Source organism: Schistocerca piceifrons, unplaced genomic scaffold, assembly GCF_021461385.2.
Source record: "Schistocerca piceifrons isolate TAMUIC-IGC-003096 unplaced genomic scaffold, iqSchPice1.1 HiC_scaffold_936, whole genome shotgun sequence".
Taxonomy (NCBI): domain Eukaryota; kingdom Metazoa; phylum Arthropoda; class Insecta; order Orthoptera; family Acrididae; genus Schistocerca; species Schistocerca piceifrons.
The window spans coordinates 3400001-3405000 of record NW_025729208.1 but is presented as its reverse complement, the minus strand read 5'-3'; the positions used below and the strand labels follow the sequence as shown (position 1 = coordinate 3405000).

The 5000-nt window shown below is 53.1% G+C and overlaps 1 non-coding gene across 1 annotated transcript in view; it reads right to left on the bottom strand.

Moving 5' to 3' along the window:
* LOC124771334 overlaps window positions 1-257 on the bottom strand; it is a 1909-nt gene extending 1652 nt beyond the window's left edge. Inside the window, exon 1 of the ribosomal RNA XR_007013351.1 lies at window positions 1-257. This exon is cut by the window's left edge and continues 1652 nt beyond it. This is a non-coding gene — a ribosomal RNA (small subunit ribosomal RNA).
* Window positions 258-5000: the final 4743 nt, after the last annotated feature.

Here is a 5000-nt window from a genome sequence, read left to right as displayed (position 1 = left end):
CAAGGCAAACGGACCGGACGAGCCGACCGATTGGTTTTGATCTAATAAAAGCGTCCCTTCCATCTCTGGTCGGGACTCTGTTTGCATGTATTAGCTCTAGAATTACCACAGTTATCCAAGTAACGTGGGTACGATCTAAGGAACCATAACTGATTTAATGAGCCATTCGCGGTTTCACCTTAATGCGGCTTGTACTGAGACATGCATGGCTTAATCTTTGAGACAAGCATATGACTACTGGCAGGATCAACCAGGGAGCTGCGTCAACTAGAGCTGAGCAGCCGGCCGCCCGGGAGTGTGTCCCGGGGGCCCGCGCGAACACGCAAGCGTCCGCTCAATCATTCTGCAAACAGGAGGAGGCTGAGCTCCCCTGCACAATACACCTCGAAACCCTCTCAGGTCCCGGCGGCGCGCAGCGCCGTCCCAAGTACTTGGTCGGGTTCGAGAGAGGCGCAATCGCCCGGAGTTAGGCGAGTAGACGCTTTCGGTGCGACCACCCGTGCTCCCAACTGAGCTTGCCGCTGCCGACAGAGGCCCGGGAGCGTGCTGTCGTGGCATTGCCGGCGGGAGACAACACGCGCCACCTACGGTGACCGGCAGCTCCAACGCCAGCGCCACAGAAGGACAAAAGCCCCACTTGGGTGCCGAAGCGAACTCTCCCAGCACAGCGCACGCGCCAACACATCCGCACAGCTGCGATACAAACCACCAGCGAGAACCGCTGGGGCGACCGAGCAGCAGACGGCGTCGCGGCGCCGAGCGCCGGGCGGCGGCGCATCCTCAACGCACACAGTCCTCAATCGGACCAGCACACTGAAGATGTCCACCGCGCTTCGCACCGGGCCCGCGAGGACCTACTTTGGCCGCACGGCGCCGCGCGCAGGGTGCGCCGGCGCGCAGCTGCGACGCCTGCCGCGTCCGTCGGCCGGCGCGCCTGCCACTGGCCGCCCCCACCAGCCGGCTGTAGCGCGTGCGCCCACGCACCGCGCGGCCAGCACGCCGGGAGGCGCCCCCTCACCGGCCGGGGACGGTCCCACCCAGCCACCGCCGCGTATCGCTTCACACCCAGATGCCGTTCAGTTTCGTCGGCATGGTGGGTATCGCTGGAACAACCGGTTAGTACCTCAACCTATCGTCGCCATCACCGATTCACCCCTAGCGAGAACAACCGCACCACAACGGGTTACCATTTGTTCATTTGCGTAACTTCACCAGAAAACGTATGCGTCCATCGCCATTTGCAACTTCCACGATTATTGCATGCCTGTGTCAGGTGTCACACCACACTACGTCTGCCCACATACACGCAACAAAATGTGCACGCCTAGACAATACGTGGAAGGTGGCCCCCGTACGTATGCGATGTCCATTGCTCGAACGACTGTCAACCGGCCTCTGTAGCATGTCGCAGATATGGAACGCGGTGCACCATGCTATCACGGTGTGTGAGGAGAGACGACTAGGTCCGAATACATCAACAGACAGCTCATGCTGATCGCCATCCACGGCGTCCGTTCCTCCCACACGTCTCTATGGCGTACCACACTGCAATCCAGCTCTCATAGGGAGACGACACGTAGCTGCGTGCACAATATTTGCACTGTATGGTCCGCCGTTTTTGGGCGCAGTCGTTGTACGGTCACACATGTGCCACGATGTATCATTCAGTACATAAGGACGAATGTGCAGTACAGATTGTGGTTTACGCGTACGACATCAGCGGACAGTTGACACAGGCCGCACCACAACGTAGCCTGCGTACGTCGCATGCGAAGGGCATTGAACATGCAAACTTCTCACCAACCAGCTTGCGAAGGCAGGGGGCAAGGTGGGGACGTGGGGAGGTGTGGGGGGGGGGGCGGCATGTACGTCCTGCTGCCATCCACATTACAGTGTACAGCAGGAGCATGTGGAAAGTGAGCAAGACTTGCAAGGTGTTTAACATGAAGCGATACACAGGGGAGCGGGCAGTGCGAGTAGCGAACTATATTGCGAGGGTTGCGGGTGGGCAACACTACACTAATTGAACGAGTCGTATAACAATTACAGAGCAGGTTTAGGCGACAACGTGGGTTACGTTAGCGGACAACGTGGGTTACGTTAAGGCACAACATGGGTTAGGTTAAGGCACAACATGGGTTAGGTTAAGGCACAACATGGGTTACGTTAAGGCACAACATGGGTTACGTTAAGGCACAACATGGGTTACGTTAAGGCACAACATGGGTTACGTTAAGGCACAACATGGGTTACGTTAAGGCACAACATGGGTTACGTTAAGGCACAACATGGGTTACGTTAAGGCACAACATGGGTTAGGTTAAGGCACAACATGGGTTAGGTTAAGGCACAACATGGGTTAGGTTAAGGCACAACATGGGTTAGGTTAAGGCACAACATGGGTTAGGTTAAGGCACAACATGGGTTAGGTTAAGGCACAACATGGGTTAGGTTAGGGTACAACATGGGTTAGGTTAGGGCACAACATGGGTTAGGTTAGGGTACAACATGGGTTAGGTTAAGGCACAACATGGGTTAGGTTAAGGCACTACATGGGTTAGGTTAAGGCACAACATGGGTTAGGTTAAGGCACAACATGGGTTAGGTTAAGGCACAACATGGGTTAGGTTAAGGCACAACATGGGTTAGGTTAGGGGACAACATGGGTTAGGTTAGGGGACAACATGGGTTAGGTTAGGGGACAACATGGGTTAGGTTAGGGGACAACATGGGTTAGGTTAGGGGACAACATGGGTTAGGTTAGGGGACAACATGGGTTAGGTTAGGGGACAACATGGGTTAGGTTAGGGGACAACATGGGTTAGGTTAGGGGACAACATGGGTTAGGTTAGGGGACAACATGGGTTAGGTTAGGGGACAACATGGGTTAGGTTAGGGGACAACATGGGTTAGGTTAGGGGACAACATGGGTTAGGTTAGGGGACAACATGGGTTAGGTTAGGGGACAACATGGGTTAGGTTAGGGTACAACATGGGTTAGGTTAGGGTACAACATGGGTTAGGTTAGGGTACAACATGGGTTAGGTTAGGGTACAACATGGGTTAGGTTAAGGTACAACATGGGTTAGGTTAAGGCACAACATGGGTTAGGTTAAGGCACAACATGGGTTAGGTTAAGGCACAACATGGGTTAGGTTAAGGCACAACATGGGTTAGGTTAAGGCACAACATGGGTTAGGTTAAGGCACAACATGGGTTAGGTTAAGGCACAACATGGGTTAGGTTAGGGGACAACATGGGTTAGGTTAGGGGACAACATGGGTTAGGTTAGGGGACAACATGGGTTAGGTTAGGGGACAACATGGGTTAGGTTAGGGGACAACATGGGTTAGGTTAGGGGACAACATGGGTTAGGTTAGGGGACAACATGTGTTAGGTTAAGGTACAACATGGGTTAGGTTAAGGTACAACATGGGTTAGGTTAAGGCACAACATGGGTTAGGTTAAGGCACAACATGGGTTAGGTTAAGGCACAACATGGGTTAGGTTAAGGCACAACATGGGTTAGGTTAAGGCACAACATGGGTTAGGTTAAGGCACAACATGGGTTAGGTTAAGGCACAACATGGGTTAGGTTAAGGCACAACATGGGTTAGGTTAAGGCACAACATGGGTTAGGTTAAGGCACAACATGGGTTAGGTTAAGGCACAACATGGGTTAGGTTAAGGCACAACATGGGTTAGGTTAAGGCACAACATGGGTTAGGTTAAGGCACAACATGGGTTAGGTTAAGGTACAACATAGGTTAGGTTAAGGTACAACATAGGTTAGGTTAAGGTACAACATAGGTTAGGTTAAGGTACAACATAGGTTAGGTTCGGTTACACGTTGTTGTAAGGAAAGGTGTAGGGGGGGGGGGGCGGGGGCGGCAGGTTCGTTGATAGTGATTATAGTAAGTGAATGCTTGTGACATGATCAGATTTGTCACGTCAGGATGCACCTTTGGCTTATTAGAGGCGGCGCTCCAATTCTATGCTTGTGTCAGACCTGTGTCTTTGACTCATGTCATTGTTTGTGCGCTGTGACAGGAGGTACTATTGTGATGTTGGGTGCACCGTTGTATAGGACATGTGTGGGTGTTGGTGCCTTATCTGCGCAATGGTGGATGTCGAAAGGGTGGGATATTCTATTTTCCGCATGGACCTCCTGGTCTGGTTGTGATAGTGTGGATTGTGTAATGTGGCGGAGAGGATGCACTGGATGTTGTTCCATGCTGGTGCTTACGTATTGTATGTGCGCCTGTTAGAAGCAGAGAGTGGTGCGTGATCAGAGTGTCTGGCTGACGTGTGGTTCCCATTGTGGGCTGACTCTTTCAGCATGTATACGGACAGTTGTATATATTTTCTGTAGTTTGATGGCTCTGCATTGATTACTAATCAGCGCCGTGTGTACGGGTAATCTGGTTCCAGTCCAAAATGTTCCATCTGTGTACATTAGTGACAAAGACTCCCCCATGCAGTGGGGCTCGGTCTGTTATAACTCTTCCGCGTAATATATTTGCGCCACGTTTTTGCGACTGCGAGTGCGAGTGCGAGTGCAACGCGCATGGGGACCGACATGCTGATGGCTCGGTATCGGACGCCGTACAGTGAGCAACGCGATCGCGTCTCTCGCTCGTAAGTGGTACAGGTCGCGGCTCATGTATACGGACAGCGGGAATGTCGCATATTGGAAATAACTCTTCATGAAACGCAAGTTATAGGGGTGGATTGCACTTTACGAGTGCGGGAAACGTCCGCCGTTCATCCGCTGTAGGTGCGCGTTTGGCGGTTGGGGTGGTCCACGAACGGGTGCGGGTGGAGTCATTGCCGGTCCACGGCTTCGTGCGGCAGAGCCACTGGAGAATGGGTGCTATGGTCGACAGAGGCTGCAGGCTTTGTGGGTGGCGTCGAAAGGCGGCCACTGTGGCGCCATCGCTGTCTTAGTCGGCTTGGCGTCTCATAGATGGCGGTAGCGTCGTTGCAGGAGGTCATGTTGC